Raw genomic sequence first — 19,165 nt, 5'->3', positions numbered from 1 at the left:
CCATTCTTATAGGTCTCATAACGACCCATAAAGGTTGTTTCTCTACACACAACGTGCAGAGAAACAATCTTTATTGGTCGCTATAAAAATATTAATGTATCACCACCTTTCTTAGTTTACTGCAGAATTCTCCAGCCTTCTTAAAAGTTCTCGATGATCTGGAAGGTTGCCACCAATAAACCTTTTATTTTTCCACAATGTCTGCTTCGTCAATATAGTATGAACCAGAGCTGTAATGCTTAATACAATATATAATGTGATCAATAGTTCAGGAGAACACATACAGGAAACAATTGCAGTGCCCATCTTGACAAGAGTGTTGGGATTTTGCACGAAATTAAAACAGTGGTTGATGAAACCAAAATGATAAATTCATACGTCGCATCACTAAAACAGTAATCAAGAACAGTGCGAAGTGAAGAGAGAGAGAGTGTGTATAAAAATATACAAATATACGTCTTTAGGAATGTGCTGCGAGGTGCGTGGATACATGGGGAGATGTGTTAAGATTCCCATGCGGATAGACGCGTTATCGTAAGAAAGTCATCTGTGAACCATTTTGGGGTCTGATAGCACTAGTTGATATTTCATAAGATATCCGGGTGAAGAGAACTGAGAAAGATATGAAAATATGTCCTTCCCTCTTCAAACTGTATGAGAACCTGGTAGTACAGTGTAAGACACAAAGTCTTACAAATTAAATTAAATGTCTATATAATTAATGATAGAACGCTAGATAGAGTAATATTATAGACCTTACAAGAAAACACTTAAAATCACAAATATTGTTTAAGATAGTGGGTCTCGCGCTAATGGGATTTAATTAAGTGGGGTCTTTAGTTAATGTAAAGGCAGATATACCGTGGAAATAAACATTAGAAAGAGTTTTGAATCAGTGCCCACACCGGAAACAGCAAGCGAAGATAGCAAGACGGAACAGTGGGGGGTCAACTGATAGTATGGCAAGGGACGGTTTGGTCCAGAGATGACAATAGGGGTACCAGCGGGGGCGCTCTTGTTTACTGCAAACAGAGCGGGCGTGGCGAGACGAATCAAGTAAATGGACGCAGGTGTTTTCTGGATGATACTGAGCTCCGAAATTTCGATCACCTTCCAGAATATTCGAGAATTCTCTAGAAACGGAAGTCCTCTCTACACCGGAAGGGGCTCTACCATCGTGTCATGGGTCACAGGCAAATGAGAATGAAGATGATGGTGGTCAAAGAGAAGTGATTGGTTGAAAGAAAGGAGAGGCGTACGTGATTTTGGGAAATAAAAAGGCAAGAGCGCGCGAGTTAAAATGTGATGAAGTTTTTCGGAGATGATTTTTCGAGATGTGATAAAGTTTTTTTTTGGAGATAATAAAGTTTTTCGGAAGATGATAAAGTTTTCTTCGAGAGTGATTTTTTTGGAAAGATAGGCCCAGGAAACAGTCCCCGGAAGCGATCCACCAGTAGAACCAGTTATGGTGAGTTCACTAAATTCTGATAGTTTTAATGAAGTATAGATGAGTTACAGAAAGGGGAACTTTCTCGAGATGAAACATAGAAATCCGAAAGCGTCCACCGAGAGATATATTTGAAAGGAGGACAGCGAGAAGAACACCGTACCGTCCTATGAAAATAAAGTGATGGGAAGCGACCCCTACTGAATGATCTGGCACAGCAAAGAAGGATACGAGACCAGGATGATCAGCAAAGCGAAAAGTGTCCCTGGCAGAGTTTAGCATTCCAGATGAACGTTCCCAAACCAATGGAGGACCCGATGCAGAGCAGAAAGTCACAGGCCACACGTTGTATTAGCGGTAAGATCCAAATCCCCAGAAGTAAGTGATTAAACAACGAATTTACCTCTATGTAATTGCAAAGGACTGCAGGGAAGATAGATAAATATTAAGTGAGATTTAGGGAAGCATACAGTTAAGAGTTACGTTAAGGTATAGATAAGTAAGGAAATATCATAGAAATAGTTAATGAAGGATGGTTTACAGTTATGATTTATTTACTGATTAATCAATGGAGTAAAAGTAATAATTTTGGACGGGTTAGCCTATAGAGCAGGTACAGTTGTATGTTATTTATATAATGTTACTGAAGTAGAGAAATTAGTCGCTATATGCTGAAGTTTACCTGAGGGAATGAAGAAATAAATAATCCCATGTATATTTCATTAACATGTAACTTTAAAGTGCTGGGGAGAGAATAGAATAGAATAGTTTGTAAAGTGGACATTAAACTCCAGAAGAAGAATTGTTTCAACCATGAAGAAGAATGTAGGATTGTGCTAGATAGGTATGAAAAAGGAAGATATAAATAAATAAATAATAAATGTCAATTGTAAATAAGAAAGAGTTAAATTAAACTGATCGTACGAGATGTTAGTGGGCCTATAGTAAGAAGAAGATGATGGATGGGAGAGCCTAACGACCAGGAACGTGATCCATGCCCTGTACCTATATATGAAGTGAATAATGTGTAATGATTTGTCTTATCTTTTATTTGTAAGTATGTATAATAAACTGATTGTATTTTACTTAATGCAAATAGTGTTTGGTCATTTCTGAACACACAGCAAAGCCCAAAGGAGGAGTGCACTAATATAGAAACTCCCTCAGAACCGGAATTCTTCTGTGAGATAACAAGTCAGATGCAAAGTGGGGATTAAAATATAAATAACAACAAAACAAATAAAAAAATAAATAAATAAATAAACATAAATATATATACAACCCCCACCCCCACAACAGGAAGACTATAAGTTAAAATTCACCTGAAGGTGGGAGTTAGGATGCTCTTTATCATTAGAACTCTCGCTATAAGACGGAGGCTCAAGATTCCTTTAATGCTATCTGTAGTTGAATTAGATAACCATAGTTGTAATATCCATGCGATTTTAAAACTGTAGTCTATAATTTTCATGCAGTGGAAGCACCTTTATTCTGCAGAAACCTGAGAAGAACATTTCGGGATGATGAAGCATCTTCATTCCGAAATGGTGGACTGGCACGATGAATCCCAGTTACTAATTGTAATCTTGCTCTCCCCTTTAGGGACCAAACGACCCTTCCTGCTTCGGAGTAAAACCAACTGCTTGTCATCTGTAACCAATTTCAATTTGTAGTTAGATTCTTGTGAATTCAAATTATTTCAAAGTTGTAGATCCTTGTAAATTCGAAATCAAATTTCTGAAATGCATCTGTAATCCATTAAGTCTTCAAACATCTAAAATTTAAATGAAAAACCGACATTCCCATACGCACTGTCTATTCGATCCGTCATCTGTATGTCTTTCAGAATTTTTTTCCATATTCCATCTTTAACTTTACTTTCCCTTTTTGTCCACTGTTTGGATTTCGCACTAGCTGCATCATATCTCTTCTGTCACCATTTTACTCGATGCCTCAATCTTCCTTTCGTCCGTAAGGGTGATGGCTCGTACCAACCAGATAAGCGCGAACCGCCGGTTATGACATGAACTGTAGTTGAACAAACGTTTATTTGTCTGCTGATTATTGACTTTTATCGTTTCTTCGGGCACAAGACTTGGATTGACATTGACGTGTCCCACCAAAATGTCCTGCATCGTTATCACCTAACAAATGCTGTCACATTAGACTGTTCTACCGCAGTTATTCTTTCCCCACTCTCTCCTTGCTATTCGCAGGTTTCGCCCAGTTATGTTTGCTGGCCCTTCATGTGTCCAATTCTAATCCTGTGCTGAACGCCTGCATTCTTCTGGCTTCAGTTCGGTCTCCATCACATCTCCTTGAAGTCATTTCAAATGTCAGATATAATTGGATTTTATTTTAATATTCGTCAGTGGATGCTTCTGTCAACTAGAAAGAGCGGTGCAAATTATTTATCTGTGGTTAAAAGCGGGTTCGGAGCTCCTCGAGTTCTTGCGCTCTTTAAATAATGACGTGATTTATGTAGAAAGGATAAATAGCAAGTTAAAATGAAAAATGGGAATTCAGAATCGCTAAGAACAACCTCATCTTTAAGAGGAACTCGCTTACCATAACACTTTTATGCGAACTTCAACAGCAACTTCACTTAAGAAATACAGAAACCTCATAAAGCATAGTTGTTTGGAATTCCAGGCTTGGTGACAATGGTAGATTTTGACTCTTCTTTGAGTCAAGGCTGCAGTCAGTGGAGGGAGATGAATTTCCCACTGGATTTTTCCAAATGCAGCTCATGGAAGAATATAAACGATAATCTGTATGAAAAAACGTACAATAAGAACTGAGAGGTCAATGTATAACAATTTCCCAAGAACCAGAATTTCTCCCGATTATTCCTTTTTCGTAATTTTGACACGTCGATGGCGCAACTTAGGATTTCCGTACAAAACTAGAGTGAGGACGTTAGGGGGGTCGCGAGGCTTTGTAACTACTCACAATGTCAATGAACAATAGATAGTTTTCGATTATTACTTTCAGAGATGTAAAAAATACCCTGAAGGATAAAAATTAGAATGGCGAAGAGACCTTCGATTAAGCTTTTTCTTTTCTGGAGAGACAGAAGTCTGTGTATTACATCACCTTAATTCTTTGGAAGAAGTACTACAGAGATAGTTTTCTTAAGCTTAAGCTGGAAATAGCACAATGCAATTCAGGTACAATAAGACCTTAAGAGATAAGACGAAAAAACGATCTATCTTCTAAAACATCTGTGCATTTAATATTGAATCTTCATTTTCTTTCCCACAAAGCGAAGTGGAGCGTATTTGGAAGCAGGTAAATCTTTGGCGAGAACATGACAAGTTAGACAACATTTGTACTGTACGCGTACAATTTTTCTTTTATGTATCCAGTACAATCTGAGTTCTAGGAGACATCTGGACGCGTTCATTACGTAGATGCAACACAACAAATGAGAGGGGAATGTAATAAACGTAACCAAATTAATCATTGGCTGGAAGTGTTGGACTTCTTGCGTCTTAATTAGCAAAGTCGCTGTTCGGCGTTGTATGAATGTCGGATGCCACACTGCGAATAAATGTACAAAAAGATAAGAGTCCGCAAACAACGTCCAGGTTTAAATTAATTAAACCAAATTATCTTAAGCAGCATCCAAGATATGAGAGAAGTCGCTGTAAGCGGAAGATAACGAGAAAAATATTAATAATCCTGAGTGTTGTCGTCGAGCAATAAGAAAATGGCGCATTCATTAGCTAGCTTAGCAAATGGCAGCGATAGTGGAGAGGAATAATTATGAAAGTCAGACGGATGAATTAACACGAAGACTTTTACCATAATTACAAGATGCAGGCGTTATTTGGCGTGTTTCAAACAAAGGCCGAATTACCGATGGCGTCATTTACCACGATTGTACAGCAAACACCATCTCATTTCTAATTCTCCCATAGAGGTCGCGTGCCTTATTTGAATTCCTGCATCGACAATACACAGGGTCTCTGGTCTTCGAAGGATAAAACGCGCCACTACAACGCAAGAATTACTCTGAAGAGCCAATTAATTTTGGTGACGCTTGTTCAGAATGGCGCATGCTTATGTCTACTAATTTCTTGGGTCTTCTTCCATCTATAAGTGGAAACAGAGTTCATTCATTGGGCCAATCCATAAAACATTGTTTGTTAAAAAGGGTTACGATCGTTCCTGATTAATCTACTTTCAGATTTTAGCGAGTGAGGCATCAATATGAAATACCAATCTCAGAATTTGCATGTCCATATCTGTAGTGTATAAATTTGCCTTTTAAATCGTTCTTGCCCCGCTGCATGAATCTACGTAATCCCAGTAAATAACTTGACTTTGAATCGCGTGATGAAAATTACCGCGGCCCATTTAGCAGAAAAATAACATATACCACGAAAACCTTAAAAACGTTAATTCTGTGGTAATCAAAGGCGTTTAATCTTAATAGTGTCACTGTATTTATGAGTCTCGATTCTGTATTTATTCAAACAGCAACGATCGAGAGAATATGTTGCCATAGTTACCTTCAACGCGGTATTTAAGGTCGCTCGATGAGATTGAAAATGTTCACGCTTTAATATTTTATATTTTAATCCTGGAAATATCGGAGCGAGAATGACAAGCTTTGCTATTGAAGCCAGTTTCCATTTTGTTACATTTTAAACAGTTTTCGATGAGCAATACAAAATTCATTTTAGAAATCCCTCAGATGAACGATGATATGGAACTTTGGCGTCCACTGACTCTGTCGTCGAAGTTTCTGAGGGACTCAGCACGATTTCTGTTGGTTGGTTGTTGCCGGCCTTCAACAATTCTAATCAGACAATATGAAGAATGTAAAAGAATACACAAGTGGCGAGCCACAAGTCAGAGCCCACATTGCTCTCTGGAAAAGTATAAATATATCATTACAGAAAATAAACTCTATTATTTAACAAACGCAAAAATTGTATGGATATATAAAGGAAAGTTAATCTTCAAAAGATATCCTTCAGCTGGAGAAATGAAAAGATAAAAGAATACTCGAATGACAGGAGAACCGTCTGGATGCTGGAATATAGGTCATGGCAGCCGTGGACATCCTCTAAAAGCTGTGGTGATTCCAACTCTATATTTTCGAGTGAATAAACCATCCCGCAATTAGAGTACCTTACTGGAAGATGGACGAGACAAGGAACATGGAATGTAAGGAAAGAAATCGGGTGCGACATAAAGAGACTGAATAGAAGACGTTGTGGAGAATTGCAAATCCAATGAAACTGTCACTAAACAGAATAAGTGTTAAGAATTCACATAAACTTATAGAAGGTTAATGTAAGATTAATGTTTTAATGGTATTTGAGAATGAATTGGGGTTGGTAGAGTATTATCATTTATTTATCTGGCTAGATATTTTAGATGACAGCGTTGTAAGAAATCAAAAAATAATTTACAAGTTTTGGTATATTAATTATACCAGAAAATAATGTCAATTATCATATGTATTCAGGCATATAAGTCAACTCATGTTGACTTATTTTAACCTTACTACGAATCTGTTTAGAATTACAGAAAGCTGCCGAATTCTTTTTGTTGATTGAACCAAATACCAGCCAAGTTTTAGTTTCAGTAATTCTGTTCCGCTTTTTGAACTGGCAGTTTCAAAGAAAGATGGTCAATAAGTTCTGAGTGATTTGTGCAGGTGGGGGAATGATAGCAGTAAAAGATGAATTTGACAGAATAGGGAGTAGAGATTTTACGCCAGAGGAGATCAAAAACAGAAAATTCCAGATTAGGACATCTCTTACAAAGAATATCTGTATGGAGACATAAACGTAAGTACCATCTTTGAAGTGAAAAGAACCACAGCTCGAATAATCAGGCAACTAAGATGAGGGTGGTTGAGGCAACCAATAATTGAGACGCTGTCAGAAAAAGTGAGTGTGGTTTAGTAGAGTCCAAGTGGTTATCACTCAAATTGGAGACAACACCACGCAAATTTTTGAAATGAATGAGGAAGTTTTGGAGAGTTTAGATATTTTCTCAGATACGTTCCCTATTTGTCGACTCTTCGCTGTGCTTCAGAATAAAAGCAAACAGAAACAGATTTTTCTAACAAAAAAAGCGTTCTTGCTGAAGTTGCTGATCGTAGCATATTACATTAACAATTTGTTTGAGAAAGTTCTACACTCACGAGGCTTGATATAATTCTATCAAAAATGACACCTTCATTAAAATACAGAACAGCCCATCCAATATTAATCATTCCTGCAGTAAGCTTTCTTCTGATAAAAGATTATCCCTTGTCGCCTTCTGGTTTACCTAAGTGTCTTAAAGAGAGTGTGGGTTCGCATCAGAAGCCTGTCCGTATCTGCGCGATACCGTCGAGGATGTAAATCGGTTCTGATTGCGAGATTCGTAACCGTACAGCGGAACCCCATTAGAAGAAATATAAAAGCGAACAAATTATGAAAAGAGACAGACCATCAATTACAGAGTTCCTAGCCGTGACAGCCGCTGTTTCCTATTAGCCTCTCCCTATCAACCTTATTGGACAGGTGGTTTCCGGCATATTTCTCAGGCTGCCCACTCGTGTCATTTTCATACGAGGCTGGGTGGAAAGTATTTCTTTAAAATCTTGCCCGAGTGTATTCTGGTAACGGCCAATCCTAAGGTTAGTAAATTCAAATTACTTTAAATCTTTCTCGAACTGTCCAAAAGTTCGGTGCTGCAGATTTCTGATTCTTACAAACCACTAACAAGAAAACAATTGGAAAACAGATCTAAGATTTAGAGAACCACAGGGGACACAAATACCGGTTCAAATTCTCTCTCGAGCTTACGTGAGCAATTCGTGAACCGCTATCCGAACTCAATATGTAAATAAAGAGTACGAGTCCCGCTAAGCGACAGTAATTAGGGGATGTTAATTACAGTGACATAAAATCAATTACAATTTACAAAAGTTACACGAGAATAAGCGTTGTTTTGTTTTACTTGCGGTGATTAGATGGTGGAATATACTCCAAGGACTCGAGAGCCTTACTAGTCTTCATTTCTGTAGCTACAAAAGTTAGTGGAATTACTTTGCAGTCTCACTGGAGTCTTCAAGACAACCATCTCTGTCAGGTGAGTTTTGAACGTCTTTCGCTGGCTAAGCACTCCCATGATGCCCGAAGAACCTTGTAAGACTCGCCTCATCGCCTTTTCCTTGTCAAGAAGGCGGCGATAAGAACCTTACAAATGACTCTTTCTTCTGCTTCTATGGCTCTGTGGTTTGGTGCAAGAAACTCGGTAATAGTCGTTGACTTAGAGAACAACGGCAGCGTCTATACTGCCACCCTCGTTTCTGGCCAACGTAAACAGTTTTATCAGATTAGAAAGTTTTCATCTGTGAGACGTTGGAAAACTTGGAAGGCGTGAAATAGCAGTTGCGTGGCTTCTTCTCCAGAGATACGGTTGTGGTCATCGTATCTGAAACAAACAGCGAGTACGCACTTCCTTACAGCGTCGCTTATTAACTCCAAATCAACTCAGACAGTCCTTAAACCGGGGTATTCACCTGGAAATGTATCCGCGTAAATGATCGTGAAATATTCTTAAATATCACTAACAGGTAATGGTTAAAAGCACCTTAAACTTTAATCTTTATCAATACTGTATGATGGGAGACCGCTTATTAAAAGTATACGGTATCGTTAGCGAAAATGGCCTCTTCTAAGAAACATTTAAAATATTAAAGTATATTTATTGTAGTGACAAATATGTGATGGCATGTTTAACATTTTAGATCTATATCATAATTAGAACATTTTGCAAAATCAGTTTTACCAGCAGTTGACTGAAAAACTCGAAGTCATGCTTGAATTTCATTACTAACTCTAATATTCTAAACGTTTCAAGAATTATTTACAATGTCACACACCTATAGATATCGTGGTAGATCATCCATACATCTTACATAATTGCCGAAGTACTGCAGCATTATAGCGCATGCCCACTTTATCTAACAAAAAAAAAAAAAAGATAAGGTGGGCATGCGCTCTGTTTCTTAGTATTTTTTAAATAATATAAATTTTCAAAAATCATACACTGATGAGCCAAAACATTATGACCACCTACCCAATCGCGTGCTGGGCCTCTTTTCGCCGTGATAGCCGCTTGCACTCGGGGTGGCATCAACTCCACGAGACCGTGCAAGGCGTCCTCAGGTAACCTGGACCAGCTGGACAGAAGAACGTCCTCCAGTTGGGCGACGACTGGCCAATGCTGTATTCCACCGCATCCCACATTCATGTCGGAGGAATCTGGCGGCCAGAGGAGCACAAGAAATGCGTGGACATGATCGTCGAACCATTCCTGCACATGCGGGCCATATGAGATGGGGCGCTGTCTCGCTGAAAGAGTCCAGTGCCATCTGGATACATGATCATAATGTACGACAACACTTGGTTCGAAGCAATGCCGAGGTACGATCTGAAGATAAGGTTGTGTTCAGTGATTTGGGGGATGTTCAGTGGTTTGGTGTATTCAGAGATTTGAGGGGGGGGGGTAGGCGTTTATGGAAATATCTCCCAAACGATGCTACCCTCGCTGCCGGAATGTTTTCGACCAACCGTGCAGTCTGGTTGCAGCTGTTCGCCTGCTCGATGTCGAATTCGCACCCGTCCATCGGGTGCGAATTCGACATCGAGCAGGCGAACTATTCCCAATATTATGAAGCTAGAACATTAATTTATTATACCGGGCGACTCTTTTCCAGTTGCCTAATGTCCAGGAACTGTGTGCCCATGCCAACTACAGGCGGATCGATCAACATGTGCACGTGATTGTGTTGCCTACTCCGAAGGCCTATCCGCCAGATGGTGTGCTGAAAAACGTTTCTCTGTGCATGCAGGTTGTAGTCTGCCGTTAATCGAGGAATTGGGATCCGTCTGTTGCCCCGAAAAGCAAGTTCCAACCGTCATTCACCTCAACTGTGAACCAGTTGTGGTCTTCCCATCTGGCACGTTGGGTGACTGTGTGCCCCTCTTCGGCCCATTCCCGCCACATCTTCACTACGGCGGTTCTCGAACAGCTGACAACGCCTGCGGTTGCTGAGAAGTGCCCCCTCCTTCGTAGCCCCTAAAATCATTCCCCGTTCAAACTCGGTCAGGTCTTTCCCTTCCTCCACTGCACGGTGGAGGAAGGGAAAGAGGAAGGCAATCATAATATTTTGGCTCATGAGTGTATATTATCGATTAACCATAATGTTTATTACTCATATGTAATTAAATGTATATTTTAAAATATTTAATCCTACGATTTAACTATTATTTTAATTAAAACGATTTAATTTAACTTTAACTTAACTTAAACGATTTAATTCAAAACTTCGCAGCTATTTCCATTCACACCAGACGTCGCTGTGGTAAATAATATAAAATTCCCTAAATAAATGCGCTGTACCCTGTATTAAAAGTGGCACGAGAACGTTCCATAATTCATCGCATCTTTGCACATGTAGGGGACAGGAGGGAGGGTTTTTTTTAAACTTATTTAATTTTCTTGTAACCGAATAGGTGTCTTGAGATTTCGTTCGATTGGATTCTTGTCCTCTTGCGTAATTAAGAGTGTTTTCGCGCCGAAAGCAACTCGCACTGGCACGTGGCGTGTGATTTGCGTGACTACTTGAAAATTGCGTGCTAGCGAACTGTGATAGTGATTTTATCCTAAACACTGCTGGAAAGATGTGAGAAAGAAGCAGCTGGATCCCATTTTCTTTCACACCGCGCTTGTCAAGGGCCTTTCTTAAATTTCCCCTAACGGCAACCGTGACTGTAATAACATCTATTAATACGGAAACTGGCTTTTGACGCCGTATACATTTGGGCATAAACGTTACACCCGATGGCAAATTACGTTTTTTCTAGTTTTATTAAATCCTGCACTCTTAGAACAACAATTGATCGCAAGTGTCGAGTTCCATTCATCTTCTGTACTGGCCAGCTGCTTTATTAAGAGAATGCGTCCCTAATCCCTCATATTTCATAAGCCTTCCTGCGCCCAGGGGTTGGGAAAAGGATTACCAATAAGTAGAGGAAATAAAATCGACCAATAGAAATATTTGATGAGTTTTAATTTTTATTTGAATATGTGTTTTGGATAATTTCCAAATTTTTCTATATTTAGAGGATGGAATAGTATTTTGTAAATTTAATGTGATCCTAGGCGAAATTTCATAACAAAAGGAGAACACTTTGAACTTGGTAAATTGGTACTTAAATCTGCTCAAAGATTAATGCTGATTACTTTATTGATGATTATATGCATGTGCTATGGGCGAGAGCCCTTACTTGTATGAACGAATGAATTATCGGCCTCTTTGAATCTTTATTACTGAATGTCCATTGGCATTGCAAGAATGATTTGGATGCAAGGTGATGTTCTTCTAAGGAACAATCCACCTTACAAGCTACACTAATGAAATCTGTACTGTTCTTCCATTACCACTGTATTTTTGAAAGTAGAAAGTAATTTCATTGTTTACACGATGAAACTGCCGTCCTCCACCTTCATAAAATCTCAACTATATCCAATATCACGTGTTTCTTACCACAGTTATCTGAACACCGACCGTTGACCAATAGATAACCCTCAAACAACCCTGTAAATAATATACAGGGTTGTTTGAGGGTTTTAGGAGCACCAGTGACTTTGGCTATATTGCACCGAATCTGTCTGTCTGTCTGTCTGTCTGTCTGTAAATTGCGTGTGTTCTATGGTCTATTTGCTGTTTGCTGGACGAAAAACCATGCTACCTTCTCCTGAGATGGACGAACTCAACAACGATGTTAAAACTTCCTCTTGTCATTAATGGGACCCATAAAAATTCCTCTTGTCATTAATGGGATTCGAAATCAGATCAATAAATTTATTATTCAAGTATATATAGAAAAATAAGTAAAATGTGAATAAAATAAGTAAATAAATCGGTCAACTACTGAGTGCCGGGCACTCACGACGACACGAATTGTCGTTAGTGTAGTATCTCAAATAGAGAGCTTTATGGTAACTGAAAAAAAGTTTAGTGTCCCGGCTTGGCCAAAACTTAGGAACTAACGAAAACGTTGTGAATACCAAGGGTGGGAGAAGCGACTCCGACTTCTTCCTGCAGAAGCGATTAAAGTCTTGGGGGGAGAAGCGACTGGCAGGTGAGGGCCCTTCAAGACTCCGCGCAGGCTCCTCCCCACCACCGCCGCCTCAACATGGCTCTCTGAGTGCCTCCTTGCCAGGACAACCTCAGCTTTGAAAATTGTTAAAAAATACTTCTCGTCGCAAAATTTATAAATGGCCTTTATAGAATTCTTAACTAACTATTTAGCAACCTTTTTGTCACTAAAAGGAGAGTTACTTAGTAAAAATAAGCACGCTATTGAAGTTCAATAAATTAAAGTGCAACAAAAAAAGATTTTGAACTAATTTTAAACATACTCGTTGAGTTCTTTCCAACGGTGTAGCTATAGGTTGTCGACAACATTTTTATCCCCCCACATATACCCCCCCCCTCCATTTCTCAGACAAATTTATGTCAACAATGATCAATATGGCGTTATGTTGGCCCACTTGATGTGCAAAGCCACGCAAAATTTCTAGTCAATAGGTTGAGCGGTTCCAGAGATACAATGCTGTGACAGACGGACGGACAGGTAGACAACCGAGTGACATTTTAAGGGTCCTTCGTTAAACTATAGCCCCTTAAAAATAATAAGTAAAAATTATTTTACAATAAAGTTTTTGTAGAATATTCCAAATTTTTATTAAGTTCTCCTCCGACACCCTATGCCGACTTCTTTTCTTCCTCTTTGTGTGCTGAATGACCTTTCCGAAGCAGCCACGAATCGACATATTTCACTGGATCGAAGCGAGTCAGTGGTGGGCCTACAATTTTAAGAAACAGTAGTGAAGAAAGTGTTTTTGTCATCAACGAAGCTCTGGTTGGGCTGGCAATCAGATTCATTTGTGAAAATCCTCGTTCACATTCACTCTATGAAATTGGTATCGTACTCAGAGGGTCCATCAAATTCTTCAATTCTTCAGAAACCATCTTTTCAATTAGGTACCCCCGAAATCCACAAATTTCATTTAACTGTAACCTAATTGACAATTTTCTAACTTCATTTTCACCAAATGACAACAATCTTCATTTTCTGGCAGCACATGAAACATCCCAAAGAGCTAATAATACAATCTGGTGTGTTCTACATTCAGCTGTCCTTATTTAATTCTTCCTTTTAGGTAATCGCCTATGACTGACAATCAGCACTTATAAATGCTTTACTGCATTTCTGTTAAATGTTACAACCCTCCTGTTTTTAATCACATAAATAATGTTAATGACTATGGGAATCTGTCAAAATTTGCTAATGAATTTGAAGGTGGAAAGGGTGGTTAACAATCCGAGCCAGACCATTTTGCTTCATGAAGTAATAAATAGAAAGGTTTAAAATAAAAATGCGAAATTAGAAAGGTGGATCTAGGCACAAAAGTGAATCACTTCGTACGATAATAATATCGTGCATGTTGCGGCATAAATTCCACGAGCATTGAGAAACTAACGAGACGAAAGGTGCACCACTGATTTTGCCCATCTCGATTACCAAGTTGAAGGACATCCCATAAATTATGTGCGGAATTTTGATCCAATAACTGCAGAGGCTAGTCGGGTTGTTGCTGAAGATGTTGCATCTTCCATGTTTTCCTCGGATCATTTATTAACGCGTCCGGACGCTTTTAGGAAAGCACTACCAGAAACCATTGCTATGGAGGTGTTCATATCGGGAACGGTGGATTGTGGCGTTGCCTTCCTAAAAAGTGACAATTGTTGTATGGGTATGAAAGTGGTAGTCTACGATGGCAAACTACTCTGATAGTCGGCAATGTAGATTTTGAAATGGACCAGTTCCTACCGTGATCTTCTACCTCGAGAATGTCCTTTTGGCTATTACTTAGTCTTCACAAACTTGCACTTACTAGGTCATACATATCTCTATAAACATAACTGTGCGTGCATGGTGGTGGAACCAAAATAGGGAGGATAACTTTTGATATTATGAACTCTGCTTCCGATAACAGCTGTGGCTTGAGAGCGAGTTGCACCTAATGGCTCTGCATGGTAATTAATCGCCTCCAGAAACACAGCAACGTATTTCTTCTTTCCAAAGTTGAACTGTAGGATCCTAATTTACATTTTTCTCTTTCTCTCTCAATTGCAATCAACTGGTAGTTATTCTGCTTCTTAATACAGAATGAAATTATAAAGAAAAAAGGACCTTCGGTTACTCGAAGAACTGACTCAAGCTCTGATCAGAAAATCCATTAGTACAAAACCAAATGCCATAAATTAACAATAAGTGAATTATTTAACAGTCGTCTTCGTAGCTTCAGAAATGGGTCAGCAAGATAATTTATGGAAACCTCGCTTCAATGGATTGAAACTAATCAAAACGTAATTTCTCTCGTGCCCCAAAAGGAACTTGCTTAGATAAACATACGTTTTCTGTAAACATCTCTAGAAAACACTTGTGAAATGCTCCATTAATTGAAGTGAGGGCACCTCTAATTCGTTCTCCCTACCAGCAGATAATTAGGGCTGTCAGTGCCACTCGATCATCTTTCGAACAAGCCCTGCGCGTCTTTAACGAAGTCTTTCATCGGCACTACGAACAGAGCGCGTTCTGTAGATGTGGGATTTCCTCCAGAAATGACTGATGCGGGACCATGAGCTCATCTATGAACTGTGACTTAGACGAAAATAGTCGTTATTTGGATGAAGCGCAAAATTAAGTAACCCCTGTATGTAACTGCACCGAAAAGTAAAATCCGTATTAATGAAAGCTAGTAGATAACGTATTTGGAACACCTGCAACAGCTTAAAATGGCTGCCTCTAATGGTCTACGAATTTTTGATTGATCCTTATGGCGAAAGTCAATCAAAAAAAACACTATCCCAAGAGAGAATTATGGGCTACACTTCTTTTTTGATGCGCTGTGATTTTTCTCATAAAAGCCAGTATGTACTTTGTCAGTTTTTTTCCCATTTAAAAATTTCGCCGAAATCTTCCCTCCTCCCCGAGTACTTCTGTGGGCCCCCAAGGATTCTCTGACTCCAGTTTGAGAATGATGCTTAATGATGCTGAGGAGTAAATGTGTTGGAGAATTTATTCTTCGTGTCACCATTCTGTACAGGGCGTTTGAGAAGAACGGTTTCTGTTTTTGGGCGTCAGTGCACCTGCCTGAAAATTGTTGCGTTTACCTTGTCTGTTTTGCAGGATGAAAGATCCGGGTTTCTGGAAAAGAAGAAAAATACTTGCGACTTCTTGCCGAGGCTGATTAACCTGGCCACAAGAGAAAAATCGTCCTTAAAAGTTCATTCTAGAAGAGACATAAATCCGGTGTGGAATGACATCAATAAGAGAGAGAGCGAGATTATTTACTGTCATATTTCGGAATATTCCCTTCTCCCCGAGTATTTCTGAGGGCCCCAGGATTCTTTGACTCCAGTTTGAGAATGTTGCTTCATGTGGATTATTGACTATCGGATGTAAGTTTGAGACAGAGAGAGAGATAAAAGAAAAGGGGTTGAGATCAAAAACGATGTTTGAGAAAGAAACTGACCAGAAGAGTCTATAAATCAAAATCCGAAAATATCCATAATGAAAGAAGTCTAAGGATTATATGGATTAATTGGAAGGACAAAAGTCAGAAGAAATTAAAAAGGGACGAATAAGTAGCGAAGTCCAGAGGTACTAATAGAAGGATAACATCTATTGGGAAAGGAGACATTGGACTTCTAACTGAAGGAAAGATTTTTATGTAGTTGTTAATACAACAGGAAAGGTCTATGACATAAAATATGGGCGACCAACCTCTGAAAAAGCGACGTATACAATTTGGACAAGTTTTTGTGAATTTATTCAGAGATAAAATCAGGTTAACTGTGTTATAAATCTGTATTTCTTAGAATTGTGATACGTTATTCTTGCCTCCAAGTATCTGTGTGCGACAAGGTCACAAACTCTTAAGAGCATCACTAACTACGCGTACGAAACTGGGTTACATTAATCTTCTTGAAAAGTTGGACACTAAATTTGGAGCCATGCGCAATGTGGAACCCTGCCAAGGCACAGCTGCAGCGAGAAAGAGGTGCAATGGAGGAACTGCAAGCAAATAAAAATCAGCGTTCAAAACAAACCCGGAAAATCCTTTTTTCTTCCTTTGGTCTCTGAAGTATCATCGGGAAAGAACATTCCTCACGTTGATGTAAGAAGCCAGTATTTGTTTGCTGGCTTCTCACTACACGCTGTTCGTGTCACTGGATACCAAAATGATTGATGACCGGGGCTATGGAATCAATACAGTCTGCCGGTATTCCAAAGATGAAGTCAATGCACGTCCAATAAATCTCGCAAGCCAAGTTTGCATTACCTGAATATAGATTTGGTAATTTCCCTCAATCATCTATCATTTTCAATAACAGCTTACTCTAAAACTCTCCGCGGATGTGTTTTAATAAAAAACGAGGTGTCTGGTTAACGAACAACTGCCGTTGGCAGGATGAAGTTAGTAAAAAAAAGAACTGTCCAACTGTCAGAAAACCTTATTATCAAGATGAACCGAATTTAGAATTCAACTGAAAAGTTGTTTGAATGGGCTTTAATTCATGGACCACTACAACCTACTACTCACGATTTTGCATTTACTTAACCAGTATGTGACCTAGGCAGTTATTGGATCCTCTTCTGGCGGTCAATATAAGCATATTAATTCTCTCTTTTGACGATTGCGAAACGAACACTGTCATATTCCGTTCCTGGGGTAGAACTATTTTTCATTACAGTAATCAGTGTGTTTTGAAATTCCATTGCTCTACAGCTTTTTTTCTGAAAATCAAGAATTTCACAGGTCCAGATAACGATCGTTATACCGATTGTTTTTTAATCAAAACATTTTTGAATATTTGGGACCATCTACTCGTCGTCTTGATCATAAGGATCCTCCAAAGGAATTTTAAGCATTAACAAAGAAAATTCGGCAAAAACAAAGCTCAAAAGTCGAATTTCATTTAAAAAATCTTGCTGAGTGCAATGGATAAGCTGCGAAATAAACCTAACAACGAAGGACTTACGCAAGTAACTGAAACCCATTAAGGTAAAGTAATGCCGAAATTATTTAAATTAAAGCACTGCCCTTGCCAGAAACAGGCGGAGTCAATCATAAACACTAACATGGTAGAAAATGAACTTCGTACGTCTCCAAAAAAGTTTCTCCAATTCACAACACGAAATCGGTTAAGTCTGCTACTTTGAGCTTGTTTGGAAAACGAAAACGCTCAAAGTTAGATCGGGAAACATTCAGGGAGGATTTATTTTCACTTTCTTAATTATCGACAAAAAAAAAAAAAAAAAAAAAGTTGCATTTGCAGTCCTTCTGCTCTCGGTAAATTAATTTTGGTTTTCGTTTTCTTTTATTCGCCTCCCATCTGCAAATCTCCATCACCCAAGAGCGCCACAACTTCGTAGATTTAGTTGGCAATTCATTAACTCCAAATGACAATACCAGATCTGCTAATCTAATAGAAATAGGAAGAATCCGGGATTGGTTTCTCGGTAAATGAATCCACGTGTGATTCTTCACTGCACCAATGAGAACACAAAAACTAATAAAAGTATGAAGTTCTTGGCAGAAAAAAAATTCCTTTCCATTACAACTCTTCTGGTTCGAGGTCACACTGAACACCTGAGTTTAGCAAGGTAAACAGAGACCTCTGGTGAAAACATTGGGGAAAAGAGAAAACTAACTACGAAAAAAACCACACTGCAGCAGAGAGAGAGAGAGAGAGAGAGAGAGAGAGAGAGAGAGAATGATATAAAAGTATTTTAAAGAACTGTACTATTCGCCATCGGCCTTTTTTATTTCTAAATAGATAAAATGAAAAGCGTTATTGGTATAGGAATCTACTACGCATATATTTTAGCAAATTGGATGCTCCAATTAGTATTTCCCCTGAAACGAACCAAAAGAAATTTTCACTTCTGAAGGACAGGCTTCTTTTCTTTTATGCAGAACTAAGAAAATCCTGGTTCGAAAGAAATTTACCACAAAGCAGAAGTGTTCTTGTTGGGACAGGCCGGAGTGTGGTTATTTTATGGCAAACTAACTATAATGTATCCTTAGTTGGGACAGGTGTGCTGATACAGGAGGGGATGGCCCTCTTCGCGCATTTATCCTTTTTTTTTATATAACTGCCCCTAGACAAGTGATAATAACTAGGGTGTTAGTAAACAAAACAGATTATGGAGACAGTAAATAAGACTGATTAGAGCTACATCCATTTTGCAGCTTTATTTATATTGGGTTCTGTGGATCTAAATACCAGTGTAACTCTAAATACGTTAAAATGACATGAAAGATTCTTACTTGAGAACGACAAAACTTCCAAAGCCACTTAGCAGTCATTCCAACAGGCGATCACTGAATAATCGTACAACTTATCATCCTCATTTGCCGCAGTATTCGCGCGCAGGATGGATATGGCCACGTGACAGTGGTGTCTGTAAAGATTAACTGCTACACAACACGCGAATAAACGAAGAACGAGACTGGATAACTCCCTCAAAGTAGCTTAACTATCCCGGACATCATCTGGACAACAAAAGTTACTTGAAGGAAATCATCGCTCCTCGTGTGCAGCATCCGGAAGCTTGT

The 19,165-nt window shown here is 38.9% G+C and overlaps 1 protein-coding gene across 1 annotated transcript in view; it reads right to left on the bottom strand.

Annotated features, from left to right (window-relative positions):
- LOC150083074 (uncharacterized) overlaps positions 1–18,953 on the bottom strand; it is a 190,509-nt gene extending 171,556 nt beyond the window's left edge. The window contains exon 1 of the mRNA XM_090377014.1: positions 18,878–18,953. The gene's annotated coding sequence lies outside the window, so the exon portion shown is untranslated. The remainder of the gene's footprint in view (positions 1–18,877) is intronic.
- Between the last annotated feature and the right edge of the window lie 212 nt (positions 18,954–19,165).

Source organism: Mastigoproctus giganteus, chromosome 7 (genome assembly GCF_048544385.1).
Source record: "Mastigoproctus giganteus isolate SK-2022 chromosome 7, ASM4854438v1, whole genome shotgun sequence".
Classification (NCBI taxonomy): Eukaryota; Metazoa; Arthropoda; class Arachnida; order Uropygi; family Thelyphonidae; genus Mastigoproctus; species Mastigoproctus giganteus.
The sequence above is the reverse complement of the archived record's forward strand: the minus strand, read 5'-3'. Positions and strand labels throughout refer to the sequence as shown.